We start from the raw sequence: 14,078 nt of genomic DNA, 5'->3' as shown, positions 1-14,078 counted from the left end.
AGGCAAGAGCAGAAACCATAAAAAGCTTACAGCACCTGGTATTCACAGGCGGTCTCCCATCCAAGTACTAACCAGGCCCGGCCCTGCTTAGCTTCCGAGATCGTACGAGATCGGGCGTTTTCAGGGTAGTATGGCCTAAGCTGCCAGGTCAACTGAAAAGATCCTATTTGAAAGTGACGCAGGCCAAACTAGACTACAGCAAAAAGTGTCAAACAGCGCCCTCTGCTGTCAGGCAAGAGCAGAAACCATAAAAAGCTTACAGCACCTGGTATTCACAGGCGGTCTCCCATCCAAGTACTAACCAGGCCCGCCCCTGCTTAGCTTCCGAGATCGGGCGTTTTCAGGGTAGTATGGCCGTAAGCTGCCAGGTCAACTGAAAAGATCCTATTTGAAGAAGACGCAGGCCAAACTAGACTCCAGCAAAAAGTGTCAAACAGCGCCCTCTGCTGTCAGGCAAGAGCAGAAACCATAAAAAGCTTACAGCACCTGGTAATCCCAGGCGGTCTCCCATCCAAGTACTAACCAGGACCGCCCCTGCTTAGCTTCCGAGATCGTACGAGATCGGGCGTTTTCAGGGTAGTATGGCCTAAGCTGCCAGGTCAACTGAAAAGATCCTATTTGAAAGTGACGCAGGCCAAACTAGACTACAGCAAAAAGTGTCAAACAGCGCCCTCTGCTGTCAGGCAAGAGCAGAAACCATAAAAAGCTTACAGCACCTGGTATTCACAGGCGGTCTCCCATCCAAGTACTAACCAGGCCCGCCCCTGCTTAGCTTCCGAGATCGGGCGTTTTCAGGGTAGTATGGCCGTAAGCTGCCACATCAACTGAAAAGATCCTATTTGAAGAAGACGCAGGCCAAACTAGACTCCAGCAAAAAGTGTCAAACAGCGCCCTCTGCTGTCAGGCAAGAGCAGAAACCATAAAAAGCTTACAGCACCTGGTAATCCCAGGCGGTCTCCTATCCAAGTACTAACCAGGACCGCCCCTGCTTAGCTTCCGAGATCGGACGAGATCGGGCGTTTTCAGGGTAGTATGGCCGTAAGCTGCAAGGGCGACTGAAAAGATCCTATTTGAAGGCGACGCAGGCCAAACTAGACTCCAGCAAAAAGTGTCAAACAGCGCCCTCTGCTGTCAGGCAAGAGCAGAAACCATAAAAAGCTTACAGCACCTGGTATTCCCAGGCGGTCTCCCATCCAAGTACTAACCAGGCCCGCCCCTGCTTAGCTTCCGAGATCGGACGAGATCAGGCGTTTTCAGGGTGGTATGGCCGTAAGCTGCCAGGACAACTGAAAAGATCTTATTTGAAGGCGACGCAGGCCAAACTAGATCCAGCAAAAAGTGTCAAACAGCGCCCTCTGCTGTCAGGCTAGAGCAGAAACCATAAAAAGCTTACAGCACCTGGTATTCCCAGGCGGTCTCCCATCCAAGTACTAACCAGGCCCGCCCCTGCTTAGCTTCCGAGATCGGACGAGATCGGGCCTTTTCAGGGTAATATGGCCGTAAGCTGCCACATCAACTGAAAAGATCCTATTTGAAGGCGACGCAGGCCAAACTAGACTCCAGCAAAAAGTGTCAAACAGCGCCCTCTGCTGTCAGGCAAGAGCAGAAACCAAAAAAAGCTTACAGCACCTGGTATTCCCAGGCGGTCTCCCATCCAAGTACTAACCAGGCCCGCCCCTGCTTAGCTTCCGAGATCGGACGAGATCAGGCGTTTTCAGGGTGGTGTGGCCGTAAGCTGCCAGGACAACTGAAAAGATCTTATTTGAAGGCGACGCAGGCCAAACTAGATCCAGCAAAAAGTGTCAAACAGCGCCCTCTGCTGTCAGGCAAGAGCAGAAACCATAAAAAGCTTACAGCACCTGGTATTCACAGGCGGTCTCCCATCCAAGTACTAACCAGGCCCGCCCCTGCTTAGCTTCCGAGATCGGGCGTTTTCAGGGTAGTATGGCCGTAAGCTGCCAGGACAACTGAAAAGATCCTATTTGAAGAAGACGCAGGCCAAACTAGACTCCAGCAAAAAGTGTCAAACAGCGCCCTCTGCTGTCAGGCAAGAGCAGAAACCATAAAAAGCTTACAGCACCTGGTAATCCCAGGCGGTCTCCCATCCAAGTACTAACCAGGACCGCCCCTGCTTAGCTTCCGAGATCGGACGAGATCGGGCGTTTTCAGGGTAGTATGGCCGTAAGCTGCAAGGGCGACTGAAAAGATCCTATTTGAAGGCGACGCAGGCCAAACTAGACTCCAGCAAAAAGTGTCAAACAGCGCCCTCTGCTGTCAGGCAAGAGCAGAAACCATAAAAAGCTTACAGCACCTGGTATTCCCAGGCGGTCTCCCATCCAAGTACTAACCAGGCCCGCCCCTGCTTAGCTTCCGAGATCGGACGAGATCAGGCGTTTTCAGGGTGGTATGGCCGTAAGCTGCCAGGACAACTGAAAAGATCTTATTTGAAGGCGACGCAGGCCAAACTAGATCCAGCAAAAAGTGTCAAACAGCGCCCTCTGCTGTCAGGCTAGAGCAGAAACCATAAAAAGCTTACAGCACCTGGTATTCCCAGGCGGTCTCCCATCCAAGTACTAACCAGGCCCGCCCCTGCTTAGCTTCCGAGATCGGACGAGATCGGGCGTTTTCAGGGTAATATGGCCGTAAGCTGGCACATCAACTGAAAAGATCCTATTTGAAGGCGACGCAGGCCAAACTAGACTCCAGCAAAAGGTGTCAAACAGCGCCCTCTGCTGTCAGGCAAGAGCAGAAACCATAAAAAGCTTACAGCACCTGGTATTCCCAGGCGGTCTCCCATCCAAGTACTAACCAGGCCCGCCCCTGCTTAGCTTCCGAGATCGGACGAGATCAGGCGTTTTCAGGGTGGTATGGCCGTAAGCTGCCAGGACAACTGAAAAGATCTTATTTGAAGGCGACGCAGGCCAAACTAGATCCAGCAAAAAGTGTCAAACAGCGCCCTCTGCTGTCAGGCTAGAGCAGAAACCATAAAAAGCTTACAGCACCTGGTATTCCCAGGCGGTCTCCCATCCAAGTACTAACCAGGCCCTCCCCTGCTTAGCTTCCGAGATCAGGCGTTTTCAGGGTAGTATGGCCAAAAGCTGCCAAGGCAACTGAAAAGATCCTATTTGAAGGCGACGCAGGACAAACTAGACTCCAGCAAAACATGTCAAACAGCGCCCTCTGCTGTCAGGCTAGAGCAGAAACCATAAAAAGCTTACAGCACCTGGTATTCCCAGGCGGTCTCCCATCCAAGTACTAACCAGGCCCGCCCCTGCTTAGCTTCCGAGATCGGACGAGATCGGGCGTTTTCAGGGTAGTATGGTCGTAAGCTGCCAGGGCAAATGAAAAGATCCTATTTGAAGGCGACGCAGGCCAAACTAGACTCCAGCAAAAAGTGTCAAACAGCGCCCTCTGCTGTCAGGCAAGAGCAGAAACCATAAAAGGCTTACAGCACCTGGTATTGCCAGGCGGTCTCCCATCCAAGTACTAACCAGGCCCACCCCTGCTTAGCTTCCGAGATCGGACGAGATCGGGCGTTTTCAGGGTAGTATGGCCGTAAGCTGCCAGGACAACTGAAAAGATCTTATTTGAAGGCGACGCAGGCCAAACTAGATCCAGCAAAAAGTGTCAAACAGCGCCCTCTGCTGTCAGGCTAGAGCAGAAACCATAAAAAGCTTACAGCACCTGGTATTCCCAGGCGGTCTCCCATCCAAGTACTAACCAGGCCCGCCCCTGCTTAGCTTCCGAGATCGGGCGTTTTCAGGGTAATATGGCCGTAAGCTGGCACATCAACTGAAAAGATCCTATTTGAAGGTGACGCAGGCCAAACTAGACTCCAGCAAAACATGTCAAACAGCGCCCTCTGCTGTCAGGCAAGAGCAGAAACCATGAAAAGCTTACAGCACCTGGTATTCCCAGGCGGTCTCCCATCCAAGTACTAACCAGGCTCGCCCCTGCTTAGCTTCCGAGATCGGACGAGATCGGGCGTTTTCAGGGTAGTATGGCCGTAAGCTGCCACATCAACTGAAAAGATCCTATTTGAAGGCGACGCAGGCCAAACTAGACTCCAGCAAAAGGTGTCAAACAGCGCCCTCTGCTGTCAGGCAAGAGCAGAAACCATAAAAAGCTTACAGCACCTGGTATTCCCAGGCGGTCTCCCATCCAAGTACTAACCAGGCTCGCCCCTGCTTAGCTTCCGAGATCGGACGAGATCGGGCGTTTTCAGGGTAGTATGGCCGTAAGCTGCCACATCAACTGAAAAGATCCTATTTGAAGGCGACGCAGGCCAAACTAGACTCCAGCAAAAGGTGTCAAACAGCGCCCTCTGCTGTCAGGCAAGAGCAGAAACCATAAAAAGCTTACAGCACCTGGTATTCCCAGGCGGTCTCCCATCCAAGTACTAACCAGGCCCGCCCCTGCTTAGCTTCCGAGATCGGACGAGATCAGGCGTTTTCAGGGTGGTATGGCCGTAAGCTGCCAGGACAACTGAAAAGATCTTATTTGAAGGCGACGCAGGCCAAACTAGATCCAGCAAAAAGTGTCAAACAGCGCCCTCTGCTGTCAGGCTAGAGCAGAAACCATAAAAAGCTTACAGCACCTGGTATTCCCAGGCGGTCTCCCATCCAAGTACTAACCAGGCCCGCCCCTGCTTAGCTTCCGAGATCGGACGAGATCGGGCGTTTTCAGGGTAATATGGCCGTAAGCTGCCACATCAACTGAAAAGATCCTATTTGAAGGCGACGCAGGCCAAACTAGACTCCAGCAAAAGGTGTCAAACAGCGCCCTCTGCTGTCAGGCAAGAGCAGAAACCATAAAAAGCTTACAGCACCTGGTATTCCCAGGCGGTCTCCCATCCAAGTACTAACCAGGCTCGCCCCTGCTTAGCTTCCGAGATCGGACGAGATCGGGCGTTTTCAGGGTAGTATGGCCGTAAGCTGCCACATCAACTGAAAAGATCCTATTTGAAGGCGACGCAGGCCAAACTAGACTCCAGCAAAAGGTGTCAAACAGCGCCCTCTGCTGTCAGGCAAGAGCAGAAACCATAAAAAGCTTACAGCACCTGGTATTCCCAGGCGGTCTCCCATCCAAGTACTAACCAGGCCCGCCCCTGCTTAGCTTCCGAGATCGGACGAGATCAGGCGTTTTCAGGGTGGTATGGCCGTAAGCTGCCAGGACAACTGAAAAGATCTTATTTGAAGGCGACGCAGGCCAAACTAGATCCAGCAAAAGTGTCAAACAGCGCCCTCTGCTGTCAGGCTAGAGCAGAAACCATAAAAAGCTTACAGCACCTGGTATTCCCAGGCGGTCTCCCATCCAAGTACTAACCAGGCCCTCCCCTGCTTAGCTTCCGAGATCAGGCGTTTTCAGGGTAGTATGGCCAAAAGCTGCCAAGGCAACTGAAAAGATCCTATTTGAAGGCGACGCAGGACAAACTAGACTCCAGCAAAACATGTCAAACAGCGCCCTCTGCTGTCAGGCTAGAGCAGAAACCATAAAAAGCTTACAGCACCTGGTATTCCCAGGCGGTCTCCCATCCAAGTACTAACCAGGCCCGCCCCTGCTTAGCTTCCGAGATCGGACGAGATCGGGCGTTTTCAGGGTAGTATGGTCGTAAGCTGCCAGGGCAAATGAAAAGATCCTATTTGAAGGCGACGCAGGCCAAACTAGACTCCAGCAAAAAGTGTCAAACAGCGCCCTCTGCTGTCAGGCAAGAGCAGAAACCATAAAAGGCTTACAGCACCTGGTATTGCCAGGCGGTCTCCCATCCAAGTACTAACCAGGCCCACCCCTGCTTAGCTTCCGAGATCGGACGAGATCGGGCGTTTTCAGGGTAGTATGGCCGTAAGCTGCCAAGAAAACTGAAAAGATTTTATTTGAAGGCGACGCAGGCCAAACTAGATCCAGCAAAAAGTGTCAAACAGCGCCCTCTGCTGTCAGGCTAGAGCAGAAACCATAAAAAGCTTACAGCACCTGGTATTCCCAGGCGGTCTCCCATCCAAGTACTAACCAGGCCCGCCCCTGCTTAGCTTCCGAGATCGGGCGTTTTCAGGGTAGTATGGCCGTAAGCTGGCAGGTCAACTGAAAAGATCCTATTTGAAGGTGACGCAGGCCAAACTAGACTCCAGCAAAACATGTCAAACAGCGCCCTCTGCTGTCAGGCAAGAGCAGAAACCATGAAAAGCTTACAGCACCTGGTATTCCCAGGCGGTCTCCCATCCAAGTACTAACCAGGCTCGCCCCTGCTTAGCTTCCGAGATCGGACGAGATCGGGCGTTTTCAGGGTAGTATGGCCGTAAGCTGCCACATCAACTGAAAAGATCCTATTTGAAGGCGACGCAGGCCAAACTAGACTCCAGCAAAAGGTGTCAAACAGCGCCCTCTGCTGTCAGGCAAGAGCAGAAACCATAAAAAGCTTACAGCACCTGGTATTCCCAGGCGGTCTCCCATCCAAGTACTAACCAGGCCCGCCCCTGCTTAGCTTCCGAGATCGGACGAGATCAGGCGTTTTCAGGGTGGTATGGCCGTAAGCTGCCAGGACAACTGAAAAGATCTTATTTGAAGGCGACGCAGGCCAAACTAGATCCAGCAAAAAGTGTCAAACAGCGCCCTCTGCTGTCAGGCTAGAGCAAAAACCATAAAAAGCTTACAGCACCTGGTATTCCCAGGCGGTCTCCCATCCAAGTACTAACCAGGCCCTCCCCTGCTTAGCTTCCGAGATCAGGCGTTTTCAGGGTAGTATGGCCAAAAGCTGCCAAGGCAACTGAAAAGATCCTATTTGAAGGCGACGCAGGACAAACTAGACTCCAGCAAAACATGTCAAACAGCGCCCTCTGCTGTCAGGCAAGAGCAGAAACCATAAAAAGCTTACAGCACCTGGTATTCCCAGGCGGTCTCCCAGCCAAGTACTAACCAGGCCCGCCCCTGCTTAGCTTCCGAGATCGGACGAGATCGGGCGTTTTCAGGGTAGTATGGCCGTAAGCTGCCAGGTCAACTGAAAAGATCCTATTTGAAGGTGACGCAGGCCAAACTAGACTACAGCAAAAAGTGTCAAACAGCGCCCTCTGCTGTCAGGCAAGAGGAGAAACCATAAAAAGCTTACAGCACCTGGTATTCACAGGCGGTCTCCCATCCAAGTACTAACCAGTCCCGGCCCTGCTTAGCTTCCGAGATCGTACGAGATCGGGCGTTTTCAGGGTAGTATGGCCTAAGCTGCCAGGTCAACTGAAAAGATCCTATTTGAAAGTGACGCAGGCCAAACTAGACTACAGCAAAAAGTGTCAAACAGCGCCCTCTGCTGTCAGGCAAGAGCAGAAACCATAAAAAGCTTACAGCACCTGGTATTCACAGGCGGTCTCCCATCCAAGTACTAACCAGGCCCGCCCCTGCTTAGCTTCCGAGATCGGGCGTTTTCAGGGTAGTATGGCCGTAAGCTGCCAGGACAACTGAAAAGATCCTATTTGAAGAAGACGCAGGCCAAACTAGACTCCAGCAAAAAGTGTCAAACAGCGCCCTCTGCTGTCAGGCAAGAGCAGAAACCATAAAAAGCTTACAGCACCTGGTAATCCCAGGCGGTCTCCCATCCAAGTACTAACCAGGACCGCCCCTGCTTAGCTTCCGAGATCGGACGAGATCGGGCGTTTTCAGGGTAGTATGGCCGTAAGCTGCAAGGGCGACTGAAAAGATCCTATTTGAAGGCGACGCAGGCCAAACTAGACTCCAGCAAAAAGTGTCAAACAGCGCCCTCTGCTGTCAGGCAAGAGCAGAAACCATAAAAAGCTTACAGCACCTGGTATTCCCAGGCGGTCTCCCATCCAAGTACTAACCAGGCCCGCCCCTGCTTAGCTTCCGAGATCGGACGAGATCAGGCGTTTTCAGGGTGGTATGGCCGTAAGCTGCCAGGACAACTGAAAAGATCTTATTTGAAGGCGACGCAGGCCAAACTAGATCCAGCAAAAAGTGTCAAACAGCGCCCTCTGCTGTCAGGCTAGAGCAGAAACCATAAAAAGCTTACAGCACCTGGTATTCTCAGGCGGTCTCCCATCCAAGTACTAACCAGGCCCGCCCCTGCTTAGCTTCCGAGATCGGACGAGATCGGGCGTTTTCAGGGTAATATGGCCGTAAGCTGCCACATCAACTGAAAAGATCCTATTTGAAGGCGACGCAGGCCAAACTAGACTCCAGCAAAAGGTGTCAAACAGCGCCCTCTGCTGTCAGGCAAGAGCAGAAACCATAAAAAGCTTACAGCACCTGGTATTCCCAGGCGGTCTCCCATCCAAGTACTAACCAGGCCCGCCCCTGCTTAGCTTCCGAGATCGGACGAGATCAGGCGTTTTCAGGGTGGTATGGCCGTAAGCTGCCAGGACAACTGAAAAGATCTTATTTGAAGGCGACGCAGGCCAAACTAGATCCAGCAAAAAGTGTCAAACAGCGCCCTCTGCTGTCAGGCTAGAGCAGAAACCATAAAAAGCTTACAGCACCTGGTATTCCCAGGCGGTCTCCCATCCAAGTACTAACCAGGCCCTCCCCTGCTTAGCTTCCGAGATCAGGCGTTTTCAGGGTAGTATGGCCAAAAGCTGCCAAGGCAACTGAAAAGATCCTATTTGAAGGCGACGCAGGACAAACTAGACTCCAGCAAAACATGTCAAACAGCGCCCTCTGCTGTCAGGCTAGAGCAGAAACCATAAAAAGCTTACAGCACCTGGTATTCCCAGGCGGTCTCCCATCCAAGTACTAACCAGGCCCGCCCCTGCTTAGCTTCCGAGATCGGACGAGATCGGGCGTTTTCAGGGTAGTATGGTCGTAAGCTGCCAGGGCAAATGAAAAGATCCTATTTGAAGGCGACGCAGGCCAAACTAGACTCCAGCAAAAAGTGTCAAACAGCGCCCTCTGCTGTCAGGCAAGAGCAGAAACCATAAAAGGCTTACAGCACCTGGTATTGCCAGGCGGTCTCCCATCCAAGTACTAACCAGGCCCACCCCTGCTTAGCTTCCGAGATCGGACGAGATCGGGCGTTTTCAGGGTAGTATGGCCGTAAGCTGCCAGGACAACTGAAAAGATCTTATTTGAAGGCGACGCAGGCCAAACTAGATCCAGCAAAAAGTGTCAAACAGCGCCCTCTGCTGTCAGGCTAGAGCAGAAACCATAAAAAGCTTACAGCACCTGGTATTCCCAGGCGGTCTCCCATCCAAGTACTAACCAGGCCCGCCCCTGCTTAGCTTCCGAGATCGGGCGTTTTCAGGGTAGTATGGCCGTAAGCTGCCAGGTCAACTGAAAAGATCCTATTTGAAGGTGACGCAGGCCAAACTAGACTCCAGCAAAACATGTCAAACAGCGCCCTCTGCTGTCAGGCAAGAGCAGAAACCATGAAAAGCTTACAGCACCTGGTATTCCCAGGCGGTCTCCCATCCAAGTACTAACCAGGCTCGCCCCTGCTTAGCTTCCGAGATCGGACGAGATCGGGCGTTTTCAGGGTAGTATGGCCGTAAGCTGCCACATCAACTGAAAAGATCCTATTTGAAGGCGACGCAGGCCAAACTAGACTCCAGCAAAAGGTGTCAAACAGCGCCCTCTGCTGTCAGGCAAGAGCAGAAACCATAAAAAGCTTACAGCACCTGGTATTCCCAGGCGGTCTCCCATCCAAGTACTAACCAGGCGCGCCCCTGCTTAGCTTCCGAGATCGGACGAGATCAGGCGTTTTCAGGGTGGTATGGCCGTAAGCTGCCAGGACAACTGAAAAGATCTTATTTGAAGGCGACGCAGGCCAAACTAGATCCAGCAAAAAGTGTCAAACAGCGCCCTCTGCTGTCAGGCTAGAGCAAAAACCATAAAAAGCTTACAGCACCTGGTATTCCCAGGCGGTCTCCCATCCAAGTACTAACCAGGCCCTCCCCTGCTTAGCTTCCGAGATCAGGCGTTTTCAGGGTAGTATGGCCAAAAGCTGCCAAGGCAACTGAAAAGATCCTATTTGAAGGCGACGCAGGACAAACTAGACTCCAGCAAAACATGTCAAACAGCGCCCTCTGCTGTCAGGCAAGAGCAGAAACCATAAAAAGCTTACAGCACCTGGTATTCCCAGGCGGTCTCCCAGCCAAGTACTAACCAGGCCCGCCCCTGCTTAGCTTCCGAGATCGGACGAGATCGGGCGTTTTCAGGGTAGTATGGCCGTAAGCTGCCAGGTCAACTGAAAAGATCCTATTTGAAGGTGACGCAGGCCAAACTAGACTACAGCAAAAAGTGTCAAACAGCGCCCTCTGCTGTCAGGCAAGAGCAGAAACCATAAAAAGCTTACAGCACCTGGTATTCACAGGCGGTCTCCCATCCAAGTACTAACCAGGCCCGGCCCTGCTTAGCTTCCGAGATCGTACGAGATCGGGCGTTTTCAGGGTAGTATGGCCTAAGCTGCCAGGTCAACTGAAAAGATCCTATTTGAAAGTGACGCAGGCCAAACTAGACTACAGCAAAAAGTGTCAAACAGCGCCCTCTGCTGTCAGGCAAGAGCAGAAACCATAAAAAGCTTACAGCACCTGGTATTCACAGGCGGTCTCCCATCCAAGTACTAACCAGGCCCGCCCCTGCTTAGCTTCCGAGATCGGGCATTTTCAGGGTAGTATGGCCGTAAGCTGCCAGGACAACTGAAAAGATCCTATTTGAAGAAGACGCAGGCCAAACTAGACTCCAGCAAAAAGTGTCAAACAGCGCCCTCTGCTGTCAGGCAAGAGCAGAAACCATAAAAAGCTTACAGCACCTGGTAATCCCAGGCGGTCTCCCATCCAAGTACTAACCAGGACCGCCCCTGCTTAGCTTCCGAGATCGGACGAGATCGGGCGTTTTCAGGGTAGTATGGCCGTAAGCTGCAAGGGTGACTGAAAAGATCCTATTTGAAGGCGACGCAGGCCAAACTAGACTCCAGCAAAAAGTGTCAAACAGCGCCCTCTGCTGTCAGGCAAGAGCAGAAACCATAAAAAGCTTACAGCACCTGGTATTCCCAGGCGGTCTCCCATCCAAGTACTAACCAGGCCCGCCCCTGCTTAGCTTCCGAGATCGGACGAGATCAGGCGTTTTCAGGGTGGTATGGCCGTAAGCTGCCAGGACAACTGAAAAGATCTTATTTGAAGGCGACGCAGGCCAAACTAGATCCAGCAAAAAGTGTCAAACAGCGCCCTCTGCTGTCAGGCTAGAGCAGAAACCATAAAAAGCTTCAGCACCTGGTATTCCCAGGCGGTCTCCCATCCAAGTACTAACCAGGCCCGCCCCTGCTTAGCTTCCGAGATCGGACGAGATCGGGCGTTTTCAGGGTAATATGGCCGTAAGCTGCCACATCAACTGAAAAGATCCTATTTGAAGGCGACGCAGGCCAAACTAGATTCCAGCAAAAAGTGTCAAACAGCGCCCTCTGCTGTCAGGCAAGAGCAGAAACCAAAAAAAGCTTACAGCACCTGGTATTCCCAGGCGGTCTCCCATCCAAGTACTAACCAGGCCCGCCCCTGCTTAGCTTCCGAGATCGGACGAGATCAGGCGTTTTCAGGGTGGTGTGGCCGTAAGCTGCCAGGACAACTGAAAAGATCTTATTTGAAGGCGACGCAGGCCAAACTAGATCCAGCAAAAAGTGTCAAACAGCGCCCTCTGCTGTCAGGCTAGAGCAGAAACCATAAAAAGCTTACAGCACCTGGTATTCCCAGGCGGTCTCCCATTCTAGTACTAACCAGGCCCGCCCCTGCTTAGCTTCCGAGATCGGACGAGATCGGGCGTTTTCAGTGTAGTATGGCCATAAGCTGCCAGGTCAACTGAAAAGATCCTATTTGAAGAAGACGCAGGCCAAACTAGACTCCAGCAAAAAGTGTCGAACAGCGCCCTCTGCTGTCAGGCAAGAGCAGAAACCATAAAAAGCTTACAGCACCTGGTATTCCCAGGCGGTCTCCCATCCAAGTACTAACCAGGCCCGTCCCTGCTTAGCTTCCGAGATCGGACGAGATCGGGCTTTTTCAGGGTAGTATGGCCGTAAGCTGCCAGGGCAACTGAAAATGTCCTATTTGAAGGCGACGCAGGCCAAACTAGACTCCAGCAAAAAGTGTCAAACAGCGCCCTCTGCTGTCAGGCAAGAGCAGAAACCATAAAAGGCTTACAGCACCTGGTATTGCCAGGCGGTCTCCCATCCAAGTACTAACCAGGCCCACCCCTGCTTAGCTTCCGAGATCAGACGAGATCGGGCGTTTTCAGGGTAGTATGGCCGTAAGCTGCCAAGAAAACTGAAAAGATTTTATTTGAAGGCGACGCAGGCCAAACTAGATCCAGCAAAAAGTGTCAAACAGCGCCCTCTGCTGTCAGGCTAGAGCAGAAACCATAAAAAGCTTACAGCACCTGGTATTCCCAGGCGGTCTCCCATCCAAGTACTAACCAGGCCCGCCCCTGCTTAGCTTCCGAGATCGGGCGTTTTCAGGGTAGTATGGCCGTAAGCTGGCAGGTCAACTGAAAAGATCCTATTTGAAGGTGACGCAGGCCAAACTAGACTCCAGCAAAACATGTCAAACAGCGCCCTCTGCTGTCAGGCAAGAGCAGAAACCATGAAAAGCTTACAGCACCTGGTATTCCCAGGCGGTCTCCCATCCAAGTACTAACCAGGCTCGCCCCTGCTTAGCTTCCGAGATCGGACGAGATCGGGCGTTTTCAGGGTAGTATGGCCGTAAGCTGCCAGGTCAACTGAAAAGATCCTATTTGAAGGTGACGCAGGCCAAACTAGACTACAGCAAAAAGTGTCAAACAGCGCCCTCTGCTGTCAGGCAAGAGGAGAAACCATAAAAAGCTTACAGCACCTGGTATTCACAGGCGGTCTCCCATCCAAGTACTAACCAGTCCCGGCCCTGCTTAGCTTCCGAGATCGTACGAGATCGGGCGTTTTCAGGGTAGTATGGCCTAAGCTGCCAGGTCAACTGAAAAGATCCTATTTGAAAGTGACGCAGGCCAAACTAGACTACAGCAAAAAGTGTCAAACAGCGCCCTCTGCTGTCAGGCAAGAGCAGAAACCATAAAAAGCTTACAGCACCTGGTATTCACAGGCGGTCTCCCATCCAAGTACTAACCAGGCCCGCCCCTGCTTAGCTTCCGAGATCGGGCGTTTTCAGGGTAGTATGGCCGTAAGCTGCCAGGACAACTGAAAAGATCCTATTTGAAGAAGACGCAGGCCAAACTAGACTCCAGCAAAAAGTGTCAAACAGCGCCCTCTGCTGTCAGGCAAGAGCAGAAACCATAAAAAGCTTACAGCACCTGGTAATCCCAGGCGGTCTCCCATCCAAGTACTAACCAGGACCGCCCCTGCTTAGCTTCCGAGATCGGACGAGATCGGGCGTTTTCAGGGTAGTATGGCCGTAAGCTGCAAGGGCGACTGAAAAGATCCTATTTGAAGGCGACGCAGGCCAAACTCGACTCCAGCAAAAAGTGTCAAACAGCGCCCTCTGCTGTCAGGCAAGAGCAGAAACCATAAAAAGCTTACAGCACCTGGTATTCCCAGGCGGTCTCCCATCCAAGTACTAACCAGGCCCGCCCCTGCTTAGCTTCCGAGATCGGACGAGATCAGGCGTTTTCAGGGTGGTATGGCCGTAAGCTGCCAGGACAACTGAAAAGATCTTATTTGAAGGCGACGCAGGCCAAACTAGATCCAGCAAAAAGTGTCAAACAGCGCCCTCTGCTGTCAGGCTAGAGCAGAAACCATAAAAAGCTTACAGCACCTGGTATTCTCAGGCGGTCTCCCATCCAAGTACTAACCAGGCCCGCCCCTGCTTAGCTTCCGAGATCGGACGAGATCGGGCGTTTTCAGGGTAATATGGCCGTAAGCTGCCACATCAACTGAAAAGATCCTATTTGAAGGCGACGCAGGCCAAACTAGACTCCAGCAAAAGGTGTCAAACAGCGCCCTCTGCTGTCAGGCAAGAGCAGAAACCATAAAAAGCTTACAGCACCTGGTATTCCCAGGCGGTCTCCCATCCAAGTACTAACCAGGCCCGCCCCTGCTTAGCTTCCGAGATCGGACGAGATCAGGCGTTTTCAGGGTGGTATGGCCGTAAGCTGCCAGGACAACTGAAAAG

General features: G+C 52.2%; 44 non-coding genes and 18 pseudogenes across 44 annotated transcripts; all 62 read right to left on the bottom strand.

Moving 5' to 3' along the window:
• Window positions 1-23: 23 nt before the first annotated feature.
• Window positions 24-141, bottom strand: LOC131119093 (5S ribosomal RNA). Its single transcript, XR_009126221.1, has one exon. It is a non-coding gene; the product is annotated as a 5S ribosomal RNA (ribosomal RNA).
• A 112-nt stretch (window positions 142-253) lies between these two features.
• LOC131112268 (5S ribosomal RNA) lies at window positions 254-362 on the bottom strand (annotated as a pseudogene).
• Window positions 363-474: 112 nt separating this feature from the next.
• Window positions 475-592, bottom strand: LOC131113477 (5S ribosomal RNA; annotated as a pseudogene).
• A 112-nt stretch (window positions 593-704) lies between these two features.
• LOC131112267 (5S ribosomal RNA) lies at window positions 705-813 on the bottom strand (annotated as a pseudogene).
• Window positions 814-925: 112 nt separating this feature from the next.
• On the bottom strand, window positions 926-1,044 carry LOC131118890 (5S ribosomal RNA). Its single transcript, XR_009126031.1, has one exon. It is a non-coding gene; the product is annotated as a 5S ribosomal RNA (ribosomal RNA).
• Window positions 1,045-1,156: 112 nt separating this feature from the next.
• Window positions 1,157-1,275, bottom strand: LOC131112836 (5S ribosomal RNA). Its single transcript, XR_009121430.1, has one exon. It is a non-coding gene; the product is annotated as a 5S ribosomal RNA (ribosomal RNA).
• Window positions 1,276-1,386: 111 nt separating this feature from the next.
• LOC131117815 (5S ribosomal RNA) lies at window positions 1,387-1,505 on the bottom strand. The gene has a single exon (XR_009125021.1). It is a non-coding gene; the product is annotated as a 5S ribosomal RNA (ribosomal RNA).
• A 112-nt stretch (window positions 1,506-1,617) lies between these two features.
• LOC131115837 (5S ribosomal RNA) lies at window positions 1,618-1,736 on the bottom strand. Its single transcript, XR_009123106.1, has one exon. It is a non-coding gene; the product is annotated as a 5S ribosomal RNA (ribosomal RNA).
• A 111-nt stretch (window positions 1,737-1,847) lies between these two features.
• Window positions 1,848-1,956, bottom strand: LOC131112265 (5S ribosomal RNA; annotated as a pseudogene).
• A 112-nt stretch (window positions 1,957-2,068) lies between these two features.
• LOC131118245 (5S ribosomal RNA) lies at window positions 2,069-2,187 on the bottom strand. Its single transcript, XR_009125411.1, has one exon. It is a non-coding gene; the product is annotated as a 5S ribosomal RNA (ribosomal RNA).
• Window positions 2,188-2,299: 112 nt separating this feature from the next.
• LOC131112824 (5S ribosomal RNA) lies at window positions 2,300-2,418 on the bottom strand. The gene has a single exon (XR_009121429.1). It is a non-coding gene; the product is annotated as a 5S ribosomal RNA (ribosomal RNA).
• Window positions 2,419-2,529: 111 nt separating this feature from the next.
• Window positions 2,530-2,648, bottom strand: LOC131115999 (5S ribosomal RNA). The gene has a single exon (XR_009123265.1). It is a non-coding gene; the product is annotated as a 5S ribosomal RNA (ribosomal RNA).
• Window positions 2,649-2,760: 112 nt separating this feature from the next.
• LOC131112813 (5S ribosomal RNA) lies at window positions 2,761-2,879 on the bottom strand. The gene has a single exon (XR_009121428.1). It is a non-coding gene; the product is annotated as a 5S ribosomal RNA (ribosomal RNA).
• A 111-nt stretch (window positions 2,880-2,990) lies between these two features.
• Window positions 2,991-3,099, bottom strand: LOC131113606 (5S ribosomal RNA; annotated as a pseudogene).
• A 112-nt stretch (window positions 3,100-3,211) lies between these two features.
• Window positions 3,212-3,330, bottom strand: LOC131116228 (5S ribosomal RNA). The gene has a single exon (XR_009123485.1). It is a non-coding gene; the product is annotated as a 5S ribosomal RNA (ribosomal RNA).
• Window positions 3,331-3,442: 112 nt separating this feature from the next.
• LOC131116574 (5S ribosomal RNA) lies at window positions 3,443-3,561 on the bottom strand. Its single transcript, XR_009123817.1, has one exon. It is a non-coding gene; the product is annotated as a 5S ribosomal RNA (ribosomal RNA).
• A 111-nt stretch (window positions 3,562-3,672) lies between these two features.
• LOC131112448 (5S ribosomal RNA) lies at window positions 3,673-3,781 on the bottom strand (annotated as a pseudogene).
• A 112-nt stretch (window positions 3,782-3,893) lies between these two features.
• Window positions 3,894-4,012, bottom strand: LOC131116707 (5S ribosomal RNA). The gene has a single exon (XR_009123946.1). It is a non-coding gene; the product is annotated as a 5S ribosomal RNA (ribosomal RNA).
• A 112-nt stretch (window positions 4,013-4,124) lies between these two features.
• LOC131116706 (5S ribosomal RNA) lies at window positions 4,125-4,243 on the bottom strand. The gene has a single exon (XR_009123945.1). It is a non-coding gene; the product is annotated as a 5S ribosomal RNA (ribosomal RNA).
• A 112-nt stretch (window positions 4,244-4,355) lies between these two features.
• On the bottom strand, window positions 4,356-4,474 carry LOC131112802 (5S ribosomal RNA). The gene has a single exon (XR_009121427.1). It is a non-coding gene; the product is annotated as a 5S ribosomal RNA (ribosomal RNA).
• A 111-nt stretch (window positions 4,475-4,585) lies between these two features.
• LOC131115998 (5S ribosomal RNA) lies at window positions 4,586-4,704 on the bottom strand. Its single transcript, XR_009123264.1, has one exon. It is a non-coding gene; the product is annotated as a 5S ribosomal RNA (ribosomal RNA).
• Window positions 4,705-4,816: 112 nt separating this feature from the next.
• On the bottom strand, window positions 4,817-4,935 carry LOC131116705 (5S ribosomal RNA). The gene has a single exon (XR_009123944.1). It is a non-coding gene; the product is annotated as a 5S ribosomal RNA (ribosomal RNA).
• Window positions 4,936-5,047: 112 nt separating this feature from the next.
• LOC131112790 (5S ribosomal RNA) lies at window positions 5,048-5,166 on the bottom strand. Its single transcript, XR_009121425.1, has one exon. It is a non-coding gene; the product is annotated as a 5S ribosomal RNA (ribosomal RNA).
• Window positions 5,167-5,276: 110 nt separating this feature from the next.
• LOC131113605 (5S ribosomal RNA) lies at window positions 5,277-5,385 on the bottom strand (annotated as a pseudogene).
• A 112-nt stretch (window positions 5,386-5,497) lies between these two features.
• Window positions 5,498-5,616, bottom strand: LOC131116227 (5S ribosomal RNA). Its single transcript, XR_009123484.1, has one exon. It is a non-coding gene; the product is annotated as a 5S ribosomal RNA (ribosomal RNA).
• Window positions 5,617-5,728: 112 nt separating this feature from the next.
• LOC131116573 (5S ribosomal RNA) lies at window positions 5,729-5,847 on the bottom strand. Its single transcript, XR_009123816.1, has one exon. It is a non-coding gene; the product is annotated as a 5S ribosomal RNA (ribosomal RNA).
• A 111-nt stretch (window positions 5,848-5,958) lies between these two features.
• Window positions 5,959-6,067, bottom strand: LOC131111868 (5S ribosomal RNA; annotated as a pseudogene).
• A 112-nt stretch (window positions 6,068-6,179) lies between these two features.
• Window positions 6,180-6,298, bottom strand: LOC131116704 (5S ribosomal RNA). Its single transcript, XR_009123943.1, has one exon. It is a non-coding gene; the product is annotated as a 5S ribosomal RNA (ribosomal RNA).
• A 112-nt stretch (window positions 6,299-6,410) lies between these two features.
• Window positions 6,411-6,529, bottom strand: LOC131112778 (5S ribosomal RNA). The gene has a single exon (XR_009121424.1). It is a non-coding gene; the product is annotated as a 5S ribosomal RNA (ribosomal RNA).
• A 111-nt stretch (window positions 6,530-6,640) lies between these two features.
• Window positions 6,641-6,749, bottom strand: LOC131113603 (5S ribosomal RNA; annotated as a pseudogene).
• Window positions 6,750-6,861: 112 nt separating this feature from the next.
• On the bottom strand, window positions 6,862-6,980 carry LOC131115593 (5S ribosomal RNA). The gene has a single exon (XR_009122870.1). It is a non-coding gene; the product is annotated as a 5S ribosomal RNA (ribosomal RNA).
• A 112-nt stretch (window positions 6,981-7,092) lies between these two features.
• Window positions 7,093-7,210, bottom strand: LOC131112669 (5S ribosomal RNA; annotated as a pseudogene).
• Window positions 7,211-7,322: 112 nt separating this feature from the next.
• Window positions 7,323-7,431, bottom strand: LOC131112264 (5S ribosomal RNA; annotated as a pseudogene).
• A 112-nt stretch (window positions 7,432-7,543) lies between these two features.
• LOC131118244 (5S ribosomal RNA) lies at window positions 7,544-7,662 on the bottom strand. Its single transcript, XR_009125410.1, has one exon. It is a non-coding gene; the product is annotated as a 5S ribosomal RNA (ribosomal RNA).
• Window positions 7,663-7,774: 112 nt separating this feature from the next.
• Window positions 7,775-7,893, bottom strand: LOC131112766 (5S ribosomal RNA). Its single transcript, XR_009121423.1, has one exon. It is a non-coding gene; the product is annotated as a 5S ribosomal RNA (ribosomal RNA).
• A 111-nt stretch (window positions 7,894-8,004) lies between these two features.
• On the bottom strand, window positions 8,005-8,123 carry LOC131116240 (5S ribosomal RNA). The gene has a single exon (XR_009123496.1). It is a non-coding gene; the product is annotated as a 5S ribosomal RNA (ribosomal RNA).
• A 112-nt stretch (window positions 8,124-8,235) lies between these two features.
• Window positions 8,236-8,354, bottom strand: LOC131112754 (5S ribosomal RNA). The gene has a single exon (XR_009121422.1). It is a non-coding gene; the product is annotated as a 5S ribosomal RNA (ribosomal RNA).
• Window positions 8,355-8,465: 111 nt separating this feature from the next.
• LOC131113602 (5S ribosomal RNA) lies at window positions 8,466-8,574 on the bottom strand (annotated as a pseudogene).
• A 112-nt stretch (window positions 8,575-8,686) lies between these two features.
• Window positions 8,687-8,805, bottom strand: LOC131116226 (5S ribosomal RNA). Its single transcript, XR_009123483.1, has one exon. It is a non-coding gene; the product is annotated as a 5S ribosomal RNA (ribosomal RNA).
• Window positions 8,806-8,917: 112 nt separating this feature from the next.
• Window positions 8,918-9,036, bottom strand: LOC131116571 (5S ribosomal RNA). Its single transcript, XR_009123814.1, has one exon. It is a non-coding gene; the product is annotated as a 5S ribosomal RNA (ribosomal RNA).
• Window positions 9,037-9,147: 111 nt separating this feature from the next.
• On the bottom strand, window positions 9,148-9,256 carry LOC131111867 (5S ribosomal RNA; annotated as a pseudogene).
• Window positions 9,257-9,368: 112 nt separating this feature from the next.
• Window positions 9,369-9,487, bottom strand: LOC131116703 (5S ribosomal RNA). Its single transcript, XR_009123942.1, has one exon. It is a non-coding gene; the product is annotated as a 5S ribosomal RNA (ribosomal RNA).
• Window positions 9,488-9,599: 112 nt separating this feature from the next.
• On the bottom strand, window positions 9,600-9,718 carry LOC131117284 (5S ribosomal RNA). The gene has a single exon (XR_009124506.1). It is a non-coding gene; the product is annotated as a 5S ribosomal RNA (ribosomal RNA).
• Window positions 9,719-9,829: 111 nt separating this feature from the next.
• On the bottom strand, window positions 9,830-9,938 carry LOC131113601 (5S ribosomal RNA; annotated as a pseudogene).
• Window positions 9,939-10,050: 112 nt separating this feature from the next.
• On the bottom strand, window positions 10,051-10,169 carry LOC131115592 (5S ribosomal RNA). The gene has a single exon (XR_009122869.1). It is a non-coding gene; the product is annotated as a 5S ribosomal RNA (ribosomal RNA).
• Window positions 10,170-10,281: 112 nt separating this feature from the next.
• LOC131119092 (5S ribosomal RNA) lies at window positions 10,282-10,399 on the bottom strand. The gene has a single exon (XR_009126220.1). It is a non-coding gene; the product is annotated as a 5S ribosomal RNA (ribosomal RNA).
• A 112-nt stretch (window positions 10,400-10,511) lies between these two features.
• LOC131112898 (5S ribosomal RNA) lies at window positions 10,512-10,620 on the bottom strand (annotated as a pseudogene).
• A 112-nt stretch (window positions 10,621-10,732) lies between these two features.
• LOC131118243 (5S ribosomal RNA) lies at window positions 10,733-10,851 on the bottom strand. The gene has a single exon (XR_009125409.1). It is a non-coding gene; the product is annotated as a 5S ribosomal RNA (ribosomal RNA).
• A 112-nt stretch (window positions 10,852-10,963) lies between these two features.
• LOC131112743 (5S ribosomal RNA) lies at window positions 10,964-11,082 on the bottom strand. The gene has a single exon (XR_009121421.1). It is a non-coding gene; the product is annotated as a 5S ribosomal RNA (ribosomal RNA).
• A 111-nt stretch (window positions 11,083-11,193) lies between these two features.
• On the bottom strand, window positions 11,194-11,311 carry LOC131118818 (5S ribosomal RNA). The gene has a single exon (XR_009125967.1). It is a non-coding gene; the product is annotated as a 5S ribosomal RNA (ribosomal RNA).
• Window positions 11,312-11,423: 112 nt separating this feature from the next.
• On the bottom strand, window positions 11,424-11,542 carry LOC131115836 (5S ribosomal RNA). The gene has a single exon (XR_009123105.1). It is a non-coding gene; the product is annotated as a 5S ribosomal RNA (ribosomal RNA).
• Window positions 11,543-11,653: 111 nt separating this feature from the next.
• On the bottom strand, window positions 11,654-11,772 carry LOC131117443 (5S ribosomal RNA). Its single transcript, XR_009124661.1, has one exon. It is a non-coding gene; the product is annotated as a 5S ribosomal RNA (ribosomal RNA).
• Window positions 11,773-11,884: 112 nt separating this feature from the next.
• LOC131116165 (5S ribosomal RNA) lies at window positions 11,885-12,003 on the bottom strand. The gene has a single exon (XR_009123424.1). It is a non-coding gene; the product is annotated as a 5S ribosomal RNA (ribosomal RNA).
• Window positions 12,004-12,115: 112 nt separating this feature from the next.
• On the bottom strand, window positions 12,116-12,234 carry LOC131116916 (5S ribosomal RNA). Its single transcript, XR_009124149.1, has one exon. It is a non-coding gene; the product is annotated as a 5S ribosomal RNA (ribosomal RNA).
• A 111-nt stretch (window positions 12,235-12,345) lies between these two features.
• LOC131111865 (5S ribosomal RNA) lies at window positions 12,346-12,454 on the bottom strand (annotated as a pseudogene).
• A 112-nt stretch (window positions 12,455-12,566) lies between these two features.
• On the bottom strand, window positions 12,567-12,685 carry LOC131116702 (5S ribosomal RNA). The gene has a single exon (XR_009123941.1). It is a non-coding gene; the product is annotated as a 5S ribosomal RNA (ribosomal RNA).
• Window positions 12,686-12,797: 112 nt separating this feature from the next.
• Window positions 12,798-12,915, bottom strand: LOC131112667 (5S ribosomal RNA; annotated as a pseudogene).
• A 112-nt stretch (window positions 12,916-13,027) lies between these two features.
• On the bottom strand, window positions 13,028-13,136 carry LOC131112263 (5S ribosomal RNA; annotated as a pseudogene).
• A 112-nt stretch (window positions 13,137-13,248) lies between these two features.
• Window positions 13,249-13,367, bottom strand: LOC131118242 (5S ribosomal RNA). Its single transcript, XR_009125408.1, has one exon. It is a non-coding gene; the product is annotated as a 5S ribosomal RNA (ribosomal RNA).
• A 112-nt stretch (window positions 13,368-13,479) lies between these two features.
• Window positions 13,480-13,598, bottom strand: LOC131112731 (5S ribosomal RNA). Its single transcript, XR_009121420.1, has one exon. It is a non-coding gene; the product is annotated as a 5S ribosomal RNA (ribosomal RNA).
• A 111-nt stretch (window positions 13,599-13,709) lies between these two features.
• On the bottom strand, window positions 13,710-13,828 carry LOC131116239 (5S ribosomal RNA). Its single transcript, XR_009123495.1, has one exon. It is a non-coding gene; the product is annotated as a 5S ribosomal RNA (ribosomal RNA).
• A 112-nt stretch (window positions 13,829-13,940) lies between these two features.
• On the bottom strand, window positions 13,941-14,059 carry LOC131112720 (5S ribosomal RNA). The gene has a single exon (XR_009121419.1). It is a non-coding gene; the product is annotated as a 5S ribosomal RNA (ribosomal RNA).
• Window positions 14,060-14,078: the final 19 nt, after the last annotated feature.

This window comes from Doryrhamphus excisus, unplaced genomic scaffold, assembly GCF_030265055.1.
Source record: "Doryrhamphus excisus isolate RoL2022-K1 unplaced genomic scaffold, RoL_Dexc_1.0 HiC_scaffold_25, whole genome shotgun sequence".
NCBI classification, from domain to species: Eukaryota; Metazoa; Chordata; class Actinopteri; order Syngnathiformes; family Syngnathidae; genus Doryrhamphus; species Doryrhamphus excisus.
This window is presented reverse-complemented; position numbering and strand designations above follow the sequence as displayed.